The following is a 22,500-nucleotide window of genomic DNA, read 5'->3' on the forward strand; positions in this document are numbered from 1 at the left end:
CCACGGCTAATGTTGTGTATGGTCTATTGTTGAACCTCCCTCTCATCTTTTCCCCTAGCTTTATATTCCTTCACTTGTCTTCTTTCGTTGTGCGGATTCTCAAGGATATACTGCCATTATCGTCCGACACGTACTTACTTTAGTTGAATGCACCTCATGATAATGTTGTAATTCCTGGGAATCATGGTCCTATTATGATAATGTGTGGATAGGATGTGGTAATGGTTGTTAAAAGGTTGCCCTGTTGAGCTGTAATTGGTTCTTTCATACCTCACTACGTTTAGTAGGATGGAGACATGACCTCGCAGGCAGTAGCAGTAAATATGCCATCTTGAGAGTGCAATTATACAAGCCAAGCTTCTTGGCTCTATTTCTCACATATTAAGGTACAGACAATTTTGGCATTGTAATAGTGCTATAGCAAGAATCAACATTGTTATAAATATTTAAATATTTCTGTAAAATATTTAAAAAGTTATCTTTATGCTTTCAGTGTTATAAGCCTTGTCATCTGTCGTTATGGAAACCATTTGAAAGCCAACACTCCCCAGTGTTATCAAAAAAGGAAAAGGGTCAGGCAATGGAACTCAATACTGCAAGATAACACTAGAGAGGAGAGTAATGGAGAGAGTTCCTTCTTGTTGTTACTAACTTCTCCTAGGACAGGTACTGTACATCTCAGGGTAGGCAGGCCCATAGCACCTCCCTATGGTATTGTATATCCCACTGTGCCGCACTTCTTGTCTCTCATACGCTAAGACATCCATAACACTTGGGCTTGGGCGGGGGAAGCTGATTTTAGCAGTCCTCAGACAGTAATATCTGCAGAAATTCATTGAGAGGAAAATCAAAGGAGACAGTGGTGCTTTATAAAGTGCATTCATTTGGCCATTTGCCATGTTTTCTTACTAGTGGACTGCTGTGATGAATGAGAGGAGAAGCAGATTTCCTCTCCCACCTCTCAGCTCTCCCCATGTGATTAGTAATCTAGAACCTAACCTCCCACACTAGATGAGAATTGTGGGCTTGTACTGCACACATATCTATGATCATCTCAGTGTTGGGGAAGCTACTATGAAAATATAGTTTACCAAGCTACCAATTACTTCTTATTGGAAGAAGTTAAGCTACACTAAAGCTACCCTTAAGAAAAATATAGTTTACTTGACTAAAGTTACTTTGAAAAAGTAGTTCACTACATTGAAACTACTTCCTGAAAAACTATCCGGTGGTGGCTGGTGGGCGGAGATACCAGAGGACGGGCTCATTGTAATGACATGACAACCATGTGTTACCTTCCCATCTATTCCATTCCAGCCATTACGATGAGCCTGTCCTCCTATACATCCACTAGTCTCCACTAAAATTAGCATATGTAAATATGAAATGTCATAGACTACAAATTGCAAGAACAAATCACTTTGGTGGGTCGTATGTTAACAGAATGTGTAATTTAGCCTATTAAACAACAAAAATATGTTTCAAGTGAGAATTAGGTAGGTCTGGTGCTGAAAAAGAAAGGAAATGATTGCCTAATTTACCCATATTTTCTTATTTTTGCAAAAAAAAGTTCCAGTAATTAGTTATACAACTACATGGCAAAAAAGTAATTAACTACTGAAAACACTATCAAGATTCCCATTTATTCAACGACCACCAAGCTACTGCAAAATGTAGTTAAATTACTAGTTGAACTACATGTAGTTCACTACTTCCCAACGCTGTATCATCTTCAGTTATCCTGTTTCATTAACCTTGCATGACACTTGGCACAGATGTCAAGTCAACGTCTTTTTTTGAATAACATTTGGTTGAGTTGTCAACTAAAGTTAATTCAATTGTGAAATCAACACAAAATGTTACCATGACATTGGATGTAGGTTAAAAGTTCTGTGAAAAACTGAAAATTGTCCCTGACGTTGATTACTTTTTTTGCAAATCCAATTAGTTTTCCACGTTGATTCAATGTCATCACATTGAATTTCATCGTGATGGAAACTTAATTCAACCAGTTTTTTTGTCCAGTGGGTTGTTATCACTTGACAACTTTTAAAAATGTTGCATTATGTGTTTCCCGCCACTGCAATTCATCTTAGAGACATTTATGATAGAACAACAAGTTTATGCTTTGTTTCACCTCTCAATGGAGCAATGGAGGATTCCAAGCTAGGTCACCTGCTGTAACTACCCAAAGGTCACTAGTTCCCAACCCATGTATCTAAACTACTCACAATGGGTCATAGTTTAAGAACAATTCAACTTTCCGAATATGTTATTTACTGTATATATAAATGTACAGTTCAGATTATAAATGTTACCCTTAGATAAGGGGGATGAAGTCAATATATTCTAAATGCTGAATCCAGTGAATTAACGTGGGCTTTTTTCAGCGATAAGGGGGATATACTGCTGTGGAGGGGTGTACCATGGATATTTATGTGGGAGAAAAATGTACATGCTCAGCGGAACTGCTCCAAACCAATTATCTTCCCAGAAGCCCTCCTCTTCATAGCTTCGATGAGTTGTTCACAGTGTGTAATTTGCTGACATGGTCACATAATGGAGACTAAGAGGAGAGGCTTCCATAAACTGCATTCCTTTATGAAAGAAAAAATGGTTTTGGACAGTACTTAACATGGTGTCTTTGTCCAATCCGAGTTCATATACTTTTAACTGAAGTGAAAGAGATAGACAGACACAAGTAAACTGAAAGGTCCTTATTAGCAGTTTTAGCGAAGCCTGTAACTCTATACCTATACAGAGCATGATAAAATAAAAATGCGGACCAAATAATGATATTAACAACCCATTAATTGAAATTGGGCATTGAACATGAGGAGACACTGTAACCCTTGAGGATTAGAGAGGTACACCACTGCTCTATCCTCTGTCCAGGTCTCAGTGACAATGCTTTGGGAGGATGGGTCAGATGAAAGACAAGAGAGGGGAAGCAGGATCAAAAGCCACGTGCTTTCCTGGATGCCTGCTTGTTCTAAGGGCCATACATAGTGCATTGGATTCATATCACAAGGTCTTTGTACAGGCAGAGGCCGCCAACAATTATTCTTTACTTCAATAACAAACCCACGTCTGTCCTCCTCTCCATCAAAGACATAGAGCTCTCCAGAAGTGAAAATACGCATCATATATGAGTCATTCCGTTTCTATGAAATTTAAATAACCTCTTTGAACATCGTCTTTGGTACCATACTGCCCGGTATATGTCAGCATGTTTAAAGACATAGCAACACTTCCCCCTCACTTATTTTCATTTTAAACATAGTATAATAAATGTGGTTCTTCATCACACGGAGAGAAACTACAGCACATAACTTCTCATAGCTCTCACTCCCTCCATTCCCAATCAGTAAACACATCCACTCCCCCGCTCTGAGTGACAATAACTAAGTTTACCACATCCATCCAGAGCTGTTATCCGAGCGTAACCTATAAAACAGAAATAACACAGAGGTTTACTCACAGTGAGGGTGATCTGCAGACCGGACCTGGGCAGCCATTTGTAGTGACAGGACCGCCCATCATGCTACCCTAACGGGGTCAGGAGGCTGCATGGGGACTTGATCCAGAGCGAGGCCAAGGGGAGAGGGACCACAGAGTGGATGGATGGAGGGAAGGACAGTCTGATTACATCATTTTTCAACACCTCAAAAAGGCCTGTAATGACCGCTGGGCAGCTAGATTGACAGCTGGCCTCTTTGCTAATATATTTTGGAGTGATTTGTCAAAAATGAGGAAATTGTGCTTGCTGACCCATCTCGCTTAGGCATGAGTGACTCAATTGAACGCTTTTGACGACCAGTGGTGTAAAGTAACTAAGTAAAAATAATTTGAAGTATTTTTGGGGGGTATCTGTAATGAACTTTACTATTTATATTTTTCCTAAATAAAATATATATTTTATTACTTTCATACATTTTCCTTTAGCAGGACAGGAAAATTGTCCAATTCACGCACTTATCAAGAGAACATGTGGTCATTCTCTACTGCCGCTGAGCTGGCGGACTCACTGAACACAAATGCGTTGTTTGTAAATTATGCCTGAGTGTGCTATAGGTAAACATTAAATAAAATAAAAAAATGGTGCCATCTGGTTTGCTTAATATAAGGAATTTTAAAGGATGTATGAAATGTACTTTTACTTTTGATGCTTAAGTATATTTAAAACCAGATACTTTTAAACTTTTACTAGTAGTATTATACTGGGTGACTTTCACTTGAGTCATTTTCTGTGAAGGTATCTTTACTTTTACTCAAGTATGACAATTGGATACTTTTTCCACCACTGTTGAGCGACATGCAGTACTAGTCAAAAGTTGGGACACCTATAAATTAAAGGGTTTTTCTTTATTTGTACTATTTTATAAATTGTAGAATAATAGTGAAAACATCAAAACTATGAAATAACACATGGAATCATGTAGTAACCAAAAAGGTGTTAAAAAAAATCTAAATAGATCTAAGATTCTTCAAAGTAGCCACCCTTTGCCTTGATAACAGCTTTGCACACTCTTGCATTGTCTCAACCAGCTTCATGAGGTAGTCACCTGGAATGCATTTCCATTAACAGGTGTGCTGTGATAAAAAATGTGTGAAATTTCTTTCCTTCTTAATGCGTTTATGCCAATCAGTTGTGTTGTGACAACGTAGCAAAGATAGCCCTATTTGGTAAAAGACCAAGTCCATATTATGTCAAGAACAGCTCAAATAAGCAAAGAGAAACGACGGTACATCATTACTTTAAGAGCTGGAACAGGCCGCACGGGTGCTCCTGGCAAACTGGGGATACCAAGCGCCGAGCTGGCACAAGACGTGCAGGGCTGGGGAGGCGCACAGGAGGCCTGGTGTGTGGGGCTGGCACAGTCTTCACCAGACGGATGGCATGCACCTCAGGACGAGTATGGAGAGCTGACTCAGGTGACATCAACCTAAGGACACGCTTAGTATGGCGAATATCGCGCCTCATGCACCACCACAGCAGCTCTCTCCTAACTCTCTCCTCCAATCTCCCCATCAACTCATTCACTGTCTCTACTTCACTCCCTTCGCTCCCCTTCAAGTTCACCCCGACTGGCTCTGGTTCCATCCTCAACCGTCCCGTGTGCCCCCCAAAAAAACTTTTTGGGGGCTGCCTCTCCTGGCCAACATGCTTGGTCCTTTGGTGGTGGGAAGTTCTGTCACGGCCGTCTTCCTGGAAGGAATAAGTGGACCAAAGCGCAGCGTGGTGAGCGTACATTTTCTTTTATTATAGTCGATGTCGCCAAGAAAACAAAGAAACGACTGCGAAGCTTAACAGGGCATTAGTGCCACTAACAAAGATAACTTCCCACAAACACAACAGGGGAAAAGGCTGCCTAAGTATGATTCCCAATCAGAGACAACGATAGACAGCTGTCCCTGATTGAGAACCATACCCGAGCAAAACATAGAAATAACAAAACATAGAAAACAGAACATAGAATGCCCACCCAAATCACACCCTGACCAAACCAAAATAGAGACATAAAAATACTCTCTCAGGTCAGAGCGTGACAGTCAATGCGAAAAATTTCAAGAAATTTGAATTTTTCTCAAATTGCAGTCTCAAAAAACGTCAAGTGCTACGATGAAACTGGCTCTCATGAGGACCACCACAGGAAAGGAAGACCCAGAGTTACCTCTGCTGTAGAGGATATGTTCACTAGAGTTACCAGCCTCATAAATTGCAGCCCAAATCAATGCTTCACAGAGTTCAAGTAACAGACATATCTCAACATCAACTGTTCAGCAGAGACTGTGTGAATCAGGCCTTCATGGTCTAATTGTTACAAAGAGACTTGCTTGGGCCAAGAAACACAAGCAATGGACATTAGACCGATGGAAATCTGTCCTTTGGTGTGATGAGTCCAAATTTTCGAGATTTTTGGTTCCAACCGCTGTGTCTTTTTGAGACGCAGAGTAGGTGAACCGAGGATCTCCGCATGTGTGGTTCCCACCGTGAAGCATGGAGGAAGACGTGTAATGGTGTGTGGGTTCTATGCTGCTGACACTGTCCGTGATTTATTTAGAATTCAAGGCACACTTAACTAGCATGGCTACCACAGCATTCTGCAGCAATACGCCATCCCATCTGGTTTGCGCTTAGTGGGAGTTTAATTTGTTTTTCAACAGGACAATGACACAAAACACACCTACTGGCTGTCTAAGGTCTATTTGACCAAGAAGGAGAGTGATGGAGCTGAATCAGATGACCTGGCCTCCACAATCACCTGACATCAACCCAATTGAGATGGTTTGGGATGGGTTGGACTGCACAGTAAATGAAAAGCAGCCAACATGTGCTCAGCATATGTGGGAACACCTTCAAGACTATTGGAAAAGCATTCCTCATGAAGCTGGTTGAGAGAATGTCAAGAGTGTGCAAAGCTGTCATCAAGGCAAATGGTGGCTACTTTGAAGAATCTTTAACACTTTTTTCTTTACTACATGATTCCATGTGTGTTATTTCACTTCTTCACTATTATTCTGCAATGTAGAAAATAGTAAAAATAAAGAAAAACACTTGAATGAGTAGGTGTGTCCAAACCTTCGACTGGTACCGTAGCTTCTTCAGCAACATTTTGAATGAACAATACGAAAGTCATATCAAAATAATAAAGAACATACCAGAGCATATATTTTCAAAACAGTAGGGCTGCAGATATGGTAAATGCTTTAAGTGAAATCTTTCAGAGTGTGGGACAGATTTATTCCCATGCATTCTGTAATACTGCACTTTAGGCCTATAATTGGTTTTCGTTGGAGGGAAATGTTTTGTTTTTGTGTTTCCTGGGTATCTACAAATATTCCCTCCAGGCATGATGTGGTACAGTATTGTACCACCTGTTTTCAAGGCAAACTTACTCCCCAGGGCCCCTCAACAAATCATCTTCTCTGTCTCTCCTGCGGGGAAAGAGACATAGTCACTCTAGGGTTTAGGGTGTCACATCAGGCTGAAAGATGTTATTTTCAACACTTTCATTTTTCCAACAGGTAAAGGAAGAATCTCTCTGGGCTATAATGGAAAATAAGCAATTATCAAATTAGTCAAGGGGTCTGAAATCTAAAGGAATTTTCTTTGTCTTGTCATTAATTTAATCCATCTTTATATTGAAATAGTTATTATCTGGGGTGTTTTGCCTCCAGTATTGAAGATTAAATCCTGCTAATTCATTTTTGCCACCTGTCAAAACAGAACATCTGCTTCAGTGCAGTCAGATACATTTTGTCTCATTGTTTCAGGCTCTAAGGCGTAATGATTGATCTGGATTAATACTCCTGTTTTCAATCCTCACCTCTCTCTCCAAGGTTATTGGCCAAAATCCATAGGTTGTTCTGGTATTCTACATCATCAGCCGAGGTGGCAAAACATCATGAAAAGTTAATAATAATCTGGCCTGTGGTTTACAGATGTGGCTCAATGAAAACAGTGCAAACACATGTGACGCAGAGTCTTTAGAGGGTGTTAATGTAGACCCAGATCTGTCTCTGAGTCACACTATGACAGACAAGTTCCAGCAAGATGACACAGAAGTTAATAGAATATACTCCCTAGGAGTTGAACACTGATACAGCGACCATTGTGCTCTGGTGTCATGAAGGTGAATCATTTTCCACCAAGTTGCTCATCTTCATGTTGAAACCTTCACTTTATTTTTCAATAACAAAATGTACCATGCATTTAATGTGTTCTGTGGCGTGAAAGAAAGGACAGTTTGGTGTGTGTGGTGCCATGTCGAATTTACAGGTAACTGACAAAATAATGGAAACACCAACATAAGGTGTCTCAATGGGACGTTGGGCCACCACGAGCCACCAAAACAGCTTCAATACGCATTGGCATAGATTCTACAAGTGTCAGGAACTCTTTCTCAGAGAATAAATTCCATAATTGGGTGTTTTGTTGATGGTGGTGGAAAATGCTGGCTTATAAATGCTGCTCCAGAATCTCCCATAAGTGTTCAATTGGGTTGAGATCTAGCGACTGAGACACACACACACACCCTTTATACCTCCTATTTTCCTTTGAGACCACTCTTTCAAAGTCACCGAGATCTCTTCTAGCTATGATAGTCAAAATAATGGGCATTTTTATTCATGACCCTAAGCATTGTGGGATGATAATTGCCTAAATAACTCAGGAACCACACCTGTGTGGAAGCACCTGCTTTCAATGTACTTTGTATCCCTCATTTCCAAATCAAATCAAATTTTATTTACACGTGTTTCCTTTATTTTGGGCAAAGCAACATCATGTCTGATGTTATGAGAATATAGGTTAGTTACACTGTGATAACTATGTTTCGAAAGCATAGCGAAACCTTGGATTTATGTAGCAAACAAACATGGTTAAAAATTGAAGGCAGAAGTTTTCTAACCTCAGCCCTTTTCCCTCGAAAACTAAATCAGAGGAAACAAAGTTTACTTATTTACTGTCTGCCATACTCATCTACTAATGATGAAACTGACGTCTGTCAACAATTCCTTTTTTCCAGGAATAATGAATATGTTTACAAGTAATTCAGAGCTACACTTCCCTCAAGACAATTGAGCTTTCCCACCTCTGTGTATTATTCAAAACTGCAGTCTCACAAAAGGAAAATCTTCTATTATCCGCTCTAACATACGAGCCTGAGAAGAAACACAGAGTAAAACAGTGACTTAATATTTCATATTGGTAAGATTATTCATCTGCACAAAGACACTTCATTTCACCTCCTTACATTGAAACGTCCTCATTAGAAAATGGGGCATGTACATTCAAAAAAAAAAAAAAACTTTGAACAGCTTATATCTAATGAACTATGATTTAATTTTGCATGGTTAAAAAAAAATCTATTTGCATGGCTCATAATTACAAGCGCAGGCATGGTTATTAAAATGAAGAGCTAGGTTCTGAAGTGATACACTATTAATTGGTTCCACCTTAAGAATTCATTGATTGTCTTTGCAAGAGAGTCGGTTTAATCACCTCTTAAAGGAGGAAGAATACACATAAATGCACCCACACACCTGCACATCCACACACACATACACACGCACACACACACACACACAATGTCATTACCGTTCTTATTTCTCTTCAATTTGGAGCTGTTTCATTTGTCTGTCTTTCAGCCCCGAGGGAGAACCAACCTAGCTGCTAGCAGAGTTTAGCATTTGATCATGTGTGTCAATATCAAACTTTAAATCACGATTATATACTAATGTCCGCAATAGGGGTCATGGTTTTACATGTGTTAAGGTTAATGTCAACCCTTTAATGTGTACAGTTCTGCTTTAGACAATCCCGTGACAGAAGATACATCTGTAATTCACAGTTTTCCTGTGAATGATTACACAATGAGGGATTTATTTATATTTTTATTGAATATCAAAAACATGCAATATACTTTCAGTGAAGCAGTTTAACAATTACACCACACCAGTTCATCCAACAGACTCCCATTCAGAGTGACACACAGAAGCATCCAGGGTCAACGTCCTGCTCAAGGGCACGTCGACAGATCTCCCACAAGGCCCCCCTCAAAAATGGGGATGCGAACCCTCCAAGATCCCCACCACAATTTCCAAAGGGCTGTCCCTCAACCATCTGAGAACCCTCCCACAGTCACCCCCCACAAGAAAAAAAGAAAAAGAAAAGTATAAAAAAGAAAATGAATTCCATTCCGCACCCCCAAGAAACCCCCCAATGCACCAACAACTAAGAAAATGAACTCATGAGAAAAAGAAATAAGACGAAAGAAAACAGAAAACAACATTGCAAAAAAACAAAGGACATCAAGGACAACTAAAATCATAACAGCAAGGCCAACTGTATATGTTTTTTGCACATGTCTGGCACTATTTACATATGTGTGTGTCCGTGTACAGTATGTGTGTATTTGAATGAGATTGTGTGTATATGCATGTGTACAAACACCTGCACGGCATCAGCCTCAGGCATACCGACATTAGTAAAAACACTGCCCATCAGTGTCATTCAAACTTACATTTTATTATGTTTTATTTTGACTTTATTTTTTATACTTGAACTTTGACCATCATTCTATCTCCTGCCCAGCAACTCCACTCCCACTTCTCTCCAATTCCACATCCCAACCCTCAGCTTCCCTCAGCCCATTCCACCTATCTCTGCTGCCCACCCATTCCGTATTTCTACTCAAAATACACTACCATTCAAAAGTTTGGGGTCAGTTAGACATTTCCTTGTTTTTGAAAGAAAAGCTATTTTTTTGCCCATTAAAAAAAATAACTTCAAATGGATCAGAAATACAGTGTAGACATTGTTAATGTTTTAAATGACTATTGTAGCTGGAAATGACAGATATTTTATGGAATATCGACATTGGCGTACAGAGGCCCATTATCAGCAACCATCACTCCTGTGTTCCAATGGCACGATGTGTTAGCTAATCCAAGTTGATCATTTTAAAAGGCTAAGTGATCATTAGAAAACCCTTTCACAATTATGTTAGCACAGCTGACAACTGGTGTGATGATTAAAGAAGCAATAAAACTGTCCTTCTTTAGTCTAGCTGAGTATCTGGAGCATGAGCATTTGTGGGTTCGATTACAGGCTCAAAGTGTCCAGAAACAAATAACTTTATTCTGAAATTTGTCAGTCTATTCTTGTTCTGAGAAATGAAGGCTATTCCATGTGAGAAATTGCCAAGAAAATGAAGATCCCGTACAACGCTGTGTACTAATCGCTTAACAGAACAGCACAAACTGGCCCTAACCAGAGTAGAAAGAGGAGTGGGAAGCCCCAGTGCATAACTGAGCAAGAGGACAAGTTCATTACAGTGTCTAGTTTGAGAAACAGACGCCTCACAAGTCCTCAACTGGCAGCTTCATTAAGTAGTACACACAAAACACCAGTCTCAACGTCAACAGTGAAGAGGCGCCTCCGGGATGCTGGCCTTCTAGCCAGCATCTAGACATGCAATCTGCACAAAGGCAAAAGGGCCATTTTTAAACAGTGGATGAGCTTTTCTTAGGAATTTTCTTGAGAACCATTTAGGGTTAAAGTAAAACTTTCGAATAAGTGAAGCTTTTAGAGAGAGGTTTAGTGCATTTATATTTAATAATCTCAACCCACCCAATTCATGTTCATTATATAGATAGTATCATTTTATTTTGTCTGGTTTAGCATCCCTGAAATAGTTTTCGCTCATATAATTTGAAAAATGAATCATCACGAGTAGGCAGCGCCATAAGGAAGTGAGTAAATTGACATATGACTAAGGAGTTAATCAGGGCAATTTTTTCATAAATAGACAGGTATTTACCTCTCCATGTTTGCAGGATTTTGTCTATTTTACAAGTTTTCTATTGAAATTCATTGTGGAGAGGTAATTTATATATTTTGTGAAATGAATGCCAAGTATGTCTACTTCACCATCATCCCTTTCTATAGGTAAACTGCAGGGTAATGTAAAAGTATTTTTTAAAGATCCAATACGTAATATTGTACACTTATCATAATTAGGTTTTAGTCCAGAAAAGTTATCTAGATCTTGAATGAGACATTGCAGGGATCTATCTTGCGGACTTAGTATAGAACTTGAGTCATCGGCATACATGGACACCTTTGTTTTTAAGCCTTGGATTTCTAATCCTCTAATGTTATTGGATCTGATTTTAATAGCTAGCATTTTGATGGCCATAACGAATAGATATGGTGACAGCGGACACCCTTATTAACTCCTCATGCCAATTCAAAACTCTCTGAGAAGTAGCAGTTATTTACTATTTTACACCTGGGGTTGCTCTACATTACTTTTACCCATTTTATTAGAATCACCGAAATTGAAATCCAGGCATTTATAATTAAATCCAGTCTTACTTTATCAAATACCTTTCCAAAATCCGCTATAAATACCAAGCCTGGCTTCTTAGATGTTTCATGATGTTTTATTATTTCTAGTAGTTGTTGTATATCATCTCCAATGTATTGTCCATGTAAAAAAACAGTCTGATCAGGATGAACAACACCTGGTAAAACTCTTTTAATTCTGAGTGCAATGCATTTCGCTAGTATTTTTGCATCACAACATTGAAGTGTAAGGGCCCTCCAGTTTTTAGATAGACTGGATCTTTATATGTACCATCTGAGTCTTGTTTTAATAATAGTGAAATCAGTCCTTCTTGCTAAGTACCTGACAGACTACCATGTCTGTAGGACTAGATAAAACAATCTAACAATGGAGCTTTTAGTTAATCAAAAAAAGGCTTGATATACCTCTACCGGTATGCCATCAAGCCCTGGGGTTTTTCCAGACTGAAAGGATTTAATAGCCTCAAAAGTTTCTTCCTCTGTAATTTGGCCTACACACTGACCTTTCTGTACATTTGTTAATTTTCAATTTTTTTGTATTATTTGGAAAGAATTCCTTACCGTAATTATCATTCAGTGCAAGAGGATGAGACGGAAAAGAGAATATCCGCAAAAAATATTTAGCTTCCTCTTTTAAAATATAATTTGGAGAATCATAGATGACTCCTTCTTCAGTAACGAGTTTCTGCATTTTTTTTGTTAGCGTTCCTGTGTTGGAAATCCAGGAAGAATGTTGTGCATTTTTCTCCACATTCCTTCCAGTTTGCTATATTTTTGTAATAGATTACATTAGATCGTTCTTGAATAAGTTCCTCAAGTTCTTTTTTGTTTTTCCTCTAACTTATTTTGTATCGCTGTAGTATAATTTTTATTGCTATCTACCTGTACTATTAGTTAATGTATATCACTTGTTAGTCTTGTCTCTTTCATCAGAAACTGCTTTTTTATTATTGATGAATATTGAATTGAATGACCTCTGAAGGTACATTTAAAGGTAGCAATTTACTGTTCCTTTATTTTACTGGAAAAGTTCAGTTATGAATTATTTTGTTATATTATTAAAAATAAGTTGTCCTCCAGTAAACTTTGATTACATTTCCAATATCCCCGTCCACATGGAAATTCTACAAGAGTTGTGTGAAGGCCAATTAGATGATGATCGATCACATTCTGTCTCCTATTGAAACTTTTTTAACCTTTGATGCAAGAGAGAAAGAGACAAGGAAGTAGTCAAGACGACTAGCTTGATTCAGTCTCCTCCATGTAGACCTCACTAGGTCGGGATTTTTTAGTCTCAAAATATGCACTATTTTTAATGTGTCTAAAATATTTCTGATATCCTTAAGGGCACAGTGATGATAGTTTGTAAAGTTATTTCCTTTACGGTCCATTGAGGTACTTAACACTGTGTTATAGTCTCCTACAATAATAATTTGATCATGTGTCGCCTGTCGGTTCAATAAATTGGTAAACATATTTTCGAAGAAATATGGATCTTCCTGATTTGGACCATATAGATTAATGAGCCAAATCTCTTTTTCGTCCACTTTCATATTAAAAAAGATCCACCTTCCTAGCGAATCATTCCTAACTATTTGCACATTCAGATTTACATTTTTGTTCATTAATATCATCACACCTTTTGAGTTCCTTTGTCCATGACAGAAAATTAGTTCACCACCCCATTCCTTTTTCCACACAACTTCATCTAAGGATGTAGAGTGAGTTTCCTGCAAACAGTATATGTTATATTCCTTTTCTTTTAGCCATGAAAAGACAAATCTTTTTTTATAATCTGCCAAATCATTACAATTATAACTGTCTATACTTATTTCACCCCTTACCATAACTAGATAATATTCTCAGGCTAAATTGACCATAATTACTGCCATCAGAGATATTATGACGGTCAAAACTAGAGCTTTCAAATGTCTGATATTTACAATTCAAGAAATAGGTTCTAAAAATATATGTTTTATTCCCTTGCCTGTTTGCCTGTGAGCCAATGCCACAGATGTCAGAAAATTGAGACAAGATTGTATGTGTGTAATAAACTTGGGTAAGTCGATGTGTATGATATTGGATGTGATTTAGTGAGAGTGTGTACGATGTCTGTATAAGAGTAAGACTATAATGTGTGCTGTTCAAATAAATAGAACAGCGCCAATTTGCATGGTTGAGTGTCTATGTGTGTTACATGTAGTGCATATATCCTTAATATTCATGCTGATAATTGTACTCCATATCGTAACACCATCATAGGTGCATCATAATTACCTTTAACATCATTGAAAAACACATCCCAGAATTTCCATGGCAATTGACGTTTCACATGATCATGAAAGAGACCTTGCATTACGATAGAGACTGCTTCACTACAGTACAAATGTATTCTGTACAATATGTTATTATTCCCCAATGCCCCTATTCAGATAGCTTCCCCTTGCTTGTTGTAAACATATATAAACATGTAGACAAAGACAGAGAAAAGATAGACAAACAAGAAACACATAAAATTATTAAACAGGTATTGACAATAGAGAGAGGTGAGAGAGGGAGAGAAGAGAACAGAAAAGAAAAGAGAGAAAGAAAGAAAGAAAGAAAGAGTGAGAGAAGAGAGCGAGATCAAGTGTGTATGTGTATGTATTAGTCTGTACAGTATGTGTACTTCATAGTGTTCAGATATTTTTACAGTTCCCATAGTGTTATTGAGCCCGAATTTGGTCCCTTTAAGCTCCCTTACCCTGTTTTTGATCAACTCCTTTTGTTGGTGGTGTTCAAATTTTGCGAGACCCTTGGTCTTGTTGCTCCGAGCTCCAAGTCTGTTTACACGGTGGAAAGCCACCTTGGTTACAGTCTCTAGAGGATGTTTCAAGGCAGATTGCATGATTGATTTACTGAAAGATTAATTAGTTGATACTGAGGGACTCCATATCGTAGTACAAATTCATTTTGCTATGATTTGGTGTCTTCTGGGTATGTAGGAGAGACAGAAAAAATCCCACAGCTCACTTTAATTATTTATATACATTTCATTATGTATTTGGTTAAAAAATATATATATATAATTAAGTCTGGATATTTCCTTAGCATACTGTACAAAACAAGATCTTTGCTTGGATTGTGGTCATATTGTACGCACACACACATGCAGTGTGTGTGTATTCCAAGTGTGTGTATGTGCATGCATGTGTGTTTATGTGTGTTTGTGAAAGAGCTGTGCAGCCCAACTGCTTGTGTTATATTTATTCGACAGAAGATATATATTGTACACCTCTCCTGGTGGGACTGACAGCAAACACCCCCACAATGCTGTGAATTACATGCAGGTCTGTTAGACACCAGATCACATGATGGGATTAATGGACTGGCGTCTTCAAAGCTGCTATTACAACTCCTGAGATGTGATACAGGCTCCCCCATTGCTCTCTGCAGGGGTATGTGGATCTTCCTCTGAGAATTACCTGACACCGCCGCGTCTCCCTGTCTCTGCTCTGGGAAACAAGTGCTCTGGCTCAGAGTTGAACAGCAACATCAGTCGGAGACGCTCCCTCCACGCTGCTCAGTGCCAACAAACCTTATTAAGTCCCCTGTGTGAGCCGCCATCATGGTTACATGAGTTGACATCAGAGAAAGGGAGAAAGGGTGGTATTATTGGAGATCATGTGGATTAGTGATGGGAAATGCCATCATATTTGAATAAGGAGGAACACTCAGACATTATTACTTGATGGTAGTCTGAGGTCTTATGTGATCACCCTTGTGTAATCTTAGGATTGTCAGAATTAAATTAGTGGTGGAGTAGCTGTACAGTGGTTTCCCACTGGGCCAAAACTGGTTGAATCAACGTTGTTTCCACGTAATTTCAAACCCAAAACTCTACGTGACGACGTTGAATCAACCTGGAAAACTAATTGAATTTGTAAAATGTCATCAACGTAGGAGCATTTCGTGTTTTTTTCACCCAACTTTTAACCTAAATCAAACAATTTTGTTGTTGTTGTTGATTTCACATTGAAGTCCCATTATTTGACAACTCAATCAAATGTAAATCAAAACTAGACATTGAACTGATGTCTGTGCCCAGTGGGTTGTGTGCAGGGATGAATGGCCAATGCAAATGATGGACCAATATTGTACCTACTAAAGATTGTATGAATGTTATAAAGATAGTATTGTATATTGATGAAACCAAACAATAATTTTATGTTTCTGGGTGCTGGTTTACAAACCACAAACACAGCTGAACTGTACTTATGATTGATTATGATATTGCCTGTATACAATATACAATTCTAGCACTTTTGCCTTACTACAGAAATATACCATGGGGTTGTGTGAGAAAATACGAAAAAAAAAAAATAACACAGCATCAAAAAGTGATTGCGTTCTGAACTTCAATTTACCTTTTCTAGGGCTGAACGTAGGGAATTTGGACCTCCCAGTGCAAACATTAACAGTCTGAAATGCAGCTCTGGATGTAACAAAGAAACAATACCAGGGAAGCGAGCCAAGAAGGCAGAGCTGGCACGCCTGTTCCTGGGACCATGGGAATTTGGCTCCCAGAAATAATGGGGTTGAACAGGACCCAGCAGCCTGCACCAATGCTACAGTAGATGGGAAATGGCACACTGAAAGCCAGGCTTCATCCGGGGAGATTTACAAACAGGGAAGAGAAAATGAAATATACAGTCTCTCTGTTAACGCTCACAGTGTGTGGTGGGGTGAGTAAAAATCTCAGTGAGAGAGAAAGGAAGACTCTCTTGTGTTTTTCCCAAGCAATGTAAGTGCAGTAAATAAAAAATTCTGCCCTTATTAGGTACTGACATTGAGCAACAACAAAAAAACAAGTACACAACATACTGTATGGAGAAACTAGCAGGCCAACTGCTACTTCTCACTTGAGGAAAACAGTGCCCAACATATCCTGAATATGGTAGAATATAGAAGGCTACATGCGGTTTTCGGAGTGTACTGTATGTTCATTGGTTGAAGGTTGAGGTAAACTAATATCCCTCTGAGTGTATGTGCATAATATAGGTAGTGCTAATGCTAGCGTCTCCACTCCAGCCTAATTAGGACAATAAAGGGTTATGGGCTAATGTATGACTGCCATGCCACAGCTAATGAATGCATACTATACCTTGTTTTCTCCCTAGTGTCCTTGGACTGTCGTCTCCAACCTTTTGATGTTGTATCTGATTATCCAGGCAGCGATTAATCATGATTAAGTAAGCACCAAGACTTTGAGAGAGGGGGTGGACAGCAGGAAAGTTTCCCAGAACCAGGTCTTCATTTTGGCTAGCACCCACCACCTCTCTCATCTGCCAACTGGACTCGTCTGATGAGACAGGGAAGTAAAATTCAAGGGAAGAATTTTTGTGTTACGATTAGAGACATTTCATCCTCTCAGACGGACTCTTTTCCAGCCTGGCGAGGCTTTCAAATACCTGTGGTGGTATATGGTGATCATTTTATCTGAAATCCATTGATTCTTTATATGCGACCAACATAAACATTTGACACAATTTTCACATTTCATGAAATTTCATGAAATCCCACACCTCTCCTTCTCCCCCTTCAACAAATATTTTCCTGCTTTGATATCACTTGATGGAATATGAATAGGTTTGAGCAGACCTACGGTAACCACCTTTTGCCCTTCATGCATTTCTAATGTACCCTGGTCTGCCTATGCTCACAGAGAAAGCCTTGGTTCATTACTCTAAGGTGCTGAGTCTTTCACTGGAAGCATGCCTTTTCAGGGAATAGGATCACCCTGGTGACCGGGGCCTGTGATACAGTATGCAGCACCTGAAATCGATAGATGTTTGCCCATGTGCCAAAATAATCAGGTTCAGCCCGCATGGCAGGCCATGAAAGAATATTAACTGTGGGAATAACCCGGCATGACATGCGTCGCCCGCGTGCATGATCAAACAAGAGCTCGCTACCAAAGGACTTTTCCAGGTAGGCCTACTGGCAGGGAAGTTTGGATGGGCAATGACACCAACTCAATCATTATTACTTTGAAGTCAGAGGGGTCAGTATTGTAGTGGATTTGGACAGAGGTCCAATGATTCTCTCTTTTTGCTTTCCCTCTCGTTCTGCTAATGTGTTTAGCATTCAAAGATGGTAATGGTTTTCCCAGTGAAGAGGAGTGGAAGCTGTTGTTGATACACGGTTAACGATGTACCAAAGGACGCAGAGCAGAGGTCCAAGGCATCACTACTATCAATAATGTAAATGTTTATTAGCCAACTTGGAATATAGTAATAATAATTCCACATTAATCACCAAACTGCCCCTTGCCATGAACATTTCCTCCAGTAAGCTTCTCTGTTATAGTATTCCATTTCAACTCACGTAAAAAAAATACTTCAGTTTACTATAGAATACTATAGTACTTACTATAGAATTCTGTAGTAAACTGTAGTGTACTGTAGAATTTTAATTCACTGTAGTATTTCTCGATCATTTTGTGCAGGGATGGGAAACTTTGATGGGGGTGGGCGACACCAAAAATCTGAACTCACCACGAGGGGGCCATAGTTACGTGAGTGACCATCAACGACTGATAACAAGAGAAAAACTGTTGATGCACAATGTCATGACGTTGGCCTGGGGGTTAGGTTTAAGGTTTATGACTGTCATAAATACCTCTTCCCCCCTTTTTCCTCTCTCTACCCTGCTGAGGTTACATTTGCAAAACCCTTGGTTAACATAGAGATTCTGGGAACATCAGAAGGTGGGGGGAAATTAACTATATTCTGGTAATCCGAACGATTGAAGATATGCGGTGGTACTTAATGAATATGATGTCAGTTTGGTTGTCATCTGAGACATTCTCATCAATGATAAGATGACATAAACTCTACAGTGGAAAGTCTACACATCAGAGTTATCGGATTCACATGGAATTGTTGTTCACTTTAAATGTTTGAATATTACATTATTTGTGATGTGATGAAATGGGATTTTAGCTTCTTAAATGTGAGATTTGAGTTTTCATAAGATAGGGCTGCTCAATCTGTGGCCCGCCCCTGTGAAGGGACATGGGCTATAAAACTTTTCAAACACGGCCTCCTCTCCCTTCCTATATAAGCCCTTGACGACAATATAACTTCCTGTTACGAGTAAGTAGGACGACGGTCCTATGTCAGAATGGTTTAGATAATAACTACAGAACGAAGCCAACATCAGCGTGAGCTTTGGTTGCGAATGGTATGAACTTTGAACTCTTATTCACTACAGAAGTGATACCTCCTAACCGTTGAGTTAGCAACAGCAGATGCAACGAGGGTTAGGAAGGAACAGACAGAGTATCCTGTCTATCACACAACGACGTTACTACAACGTATGCAATTGACCATCAGACATTCTTCAAAGGACTCGGTTTGGCAAAACGGCTTTCCATCTTCCACCAACCTACCGAAGCGCAGCTCAGAGTAAATATTTATTGCATTTTCCTTTTCCAAATGGGCGGTAATTTAGAATGCATCAGATACTGTATTTACGATAGCACAGCTTCTCCCTGTGTCCTTCAGTCTTCCCACTCTTTCACTCAAACCCAGCCCTTTTCCTTTGTGTAACAAGCTGTCATATCTGTTCCTCCCGCCAGGGACGTTTTCCTTTATGACGTAATTTGTAATCAAGTTATGATTTAATTATGTGTATGTGTATGTGTAAACCTGTGTGATTAGTTAGGTATTTATTAAATAAATAATTAAACCCAAATTTGTATTGCTGATTCAAATTGTTAGCCAGGGTTCGTGCAGAGAACCAAGAATTTACAACTTTCAGATGAGACTGAATTAAGATGACGATTGATATTGACTGCTATTGATGTAAAATATTACTAGTTCTTTAAGAGTTTATTCGGAAGATAACAGCTCTATAAATATTATTTTGTGGTGCCCGACTCTCTAGTTAATTATATGTACATGATTAGCTCAATCAGGTGATATGTCATATCACTTAATCCGGCATAGCCAAAGACACGACAACAACCACATTTAGAAATTTCACCTTGTGTATTCTACTAAACTACCTCGCAAAAGTAAGTTGAGACCCCGACTGAGTTCCAAAACACAAATACAAATACTGTATATTTTTTATAATTTTGCGGGGGGTGGGTGATTGATCTGATGGCCTTCAAAAGGGGCCGCCAGTTGCTCATCCCTGGAGCAGTGCTTACTATAGACTTTTGTAATATACTGTAGAACGGGTTCCAGGCCGTGGCCGACCCAGCCTTGGACGCATTGAGGGAGCAATTCCGTGGGTTGCCTACTAGGCAGCCTAACAGGACCGTAACCTCCCAGCCCCTCAGTAACCCGGCTGGTAGCAGAGCCGTCACCCCGGCTTCCTGGGAACCCTGCTTACCTCCCCCGGAGCGCTACGATGGAGATTCCAGAACCTGCCGGGCCTTTCTCTCCCAGTGCTCCTTCGTTTTCGAGCTGCAGCCTTCTTCGTTTCCCTCGGACCGCTCGAGGACAGCGTACATTATTACGCTGGTGTCCGGGAGGGCACTCGCCTGGGTCACGGCGGTATGGGAGCAACAATCCACTCAGAGTAATCGTGGCGGAGGTGAGAAACGTTTTCGAGACTCCGGTGTTCGGGAGAGAGGCTGCCCGACAGTTACTCCAGCTTCGACAGGACACCCTCAGTGTGGCAGACTACGTGGTGGAGTTCTGCACGCTAGCAGTGGAAGGTACCTGGAACCCGAAAGCACTGTTCAACACATTCCTGCACAGATTGTCAGAGGAGGTAAATGATGAGCTGGCAGCCTGAAAACCACTAACGATCTCGACTCACTCATCGCTTTAATCATCCGGATCAATGGTCGGCTACGGGAACGTAGGAGGGAGAAGAGGTCCAAACGCGGTCCCAATCGCTCACTCCGGGATCCTGCCTTGCATCTTATGAACTCCGGACGTCCCGGCATTTACGTCCCCGAGAGGATCCGAGCTTACCCGAGTCCTTCCAAGAGCCTCTGGAGACTGCCGATTCACCTCTTCCCCGAGCTGATGCAGCTCGGCAGCGCTAGACTGTCTCCAGCTGAATGCGTACGCAGACTTGAGACCCAGAGTTATCTGTATTATGGTACTGCCGGTCAATTTGTGTCTACCTGTACCTTCAGGAGACCCAGTTCATCCGTTGGAATGAGTACATTGGTGGATCTTAAAGATAATTGTTCTTCTCCTCTTACTCGCCCCTCTCTCCATGCCACCCTGTTTTGGGGAGACCAGTCCAGGTCTATCCAGGTACTCATCAACTCGGGGGCCGATGTGAGTCTCATGGACATTACCCTGGCGTCCGAGCTGGGCATACCCACTCAACCCCTCTCCATGCCCATGGGTGTTAGAGTGCTGGACAGGCGCTCTATAGGCCGGGTCACCCACCAGACCACCCCCGCCAACCTATGAGTGTCGGGGAATCACAGCGAGCGATCCAATTCTTGCTGGTTGATTCTCCACAGGTTCCTGTGGTATTGGGATTCTCTTGGCTCCGGCAACACAATCCCTCCATTGACTGGGCTACTGGTGCCATCGTGTGCTGGAGCCCATCCTGCCACACTCATTGCCTGAAGTTAGTCCTGCCTGCCCCTGGGCATCTTTCTGAGGGCTTGGAAATTGCCCCGGACCTCTCCTCAAGCACCACAGAGTACCAGGACCTCTGGGAGGGGTTCAGTAAGGCCCGGGCCACTTCGCTTCCAAAGCACCGACCGGTATTCCAAGAAGGTCAAGACTGAGGTGCTGGCATGCCGCTATAGTGCTGCGGCTACACAATCCGGAAGCTGAGACCTTTCCCCCCGCTCCATGATCATTAGCCCCTCTGCTGTTCGTCTTCTGTTGCCCGTACCCTCCGTATTCTTCCTACCTTTTCTGTGTCTAGAGTCAAAACCATGTCTGACTGCCCCTTGTCTTCTGTTTCTAGGCCCATCCCTTACCCGTGTCATTGATGGCCAGCCAGCATGCATGGTGAGACGCCTCCTGATGGTTCGACCACGGGGCAGGGGTTTCTAGTACCTGGTTGACTGGGAGAGTTATGGCCCGGAGTAAAGGTGCTGGGTTCCCCTCATTGCCAACATTCACCGCTGGCACCCTAGTCAACCAGGTATCTGCCATGGTTGAACGCCAGGGGGTGGCCCTAGAGGGGGGGGAGTGCTGTCACACCCTGATCTGTTTCACCTGTCCTTGTGCTTGTCTCCACCCCCTCCAGGTGTCACCTATTTTCCCCACTTATCCTCTGGGTATTTATACCTGTCTTTTCTGTCTGTCTGTGCCAGTTCATCTTGTTTGATCAAGCCTACCAGCGCTTTGTCTCAGCTCCTGTATTTCCCCAGTCTCCCTTTTTCTTGTCCTAGTTTTTGACCCTTGTTTGTTCTGACCCTGTACCCGCCTGCCTGACACCGCTGCCTGTCCCTGACCCTGACCCTGCCTGCCGTCTTGAACCTTTGCTCCACCTCTGGATTACCGACCTCTGACCTCTGCCTGACCTGGCCCTTAGCTTTCCTGTCGTCCTGTACCTTGGCCTCTGGATTATCGACCCCTGCCTGCCTTGACCTGTCGTTTGCCTGCCCCTGTTACAATAAACATTCTTACTGCACAGTCTGCACTTGGGTC

The sequence above is a fragment of the Oncorhynchus mykiss genome, chromosome 23 (genome assembly GCF_057628025.1).
Source record: "Oncorhynchus mykiss isolate SJ-2025 chromosome 23, ASM5762802v1, whole genome shotgun sequence".
Lineage (NCBI taxonomy): Eukaryota > Metazoa > Chordata > Actinopteri > Salmoniformes > Salmonidae > Oncorhynchus > Oncorhynchus mykiss.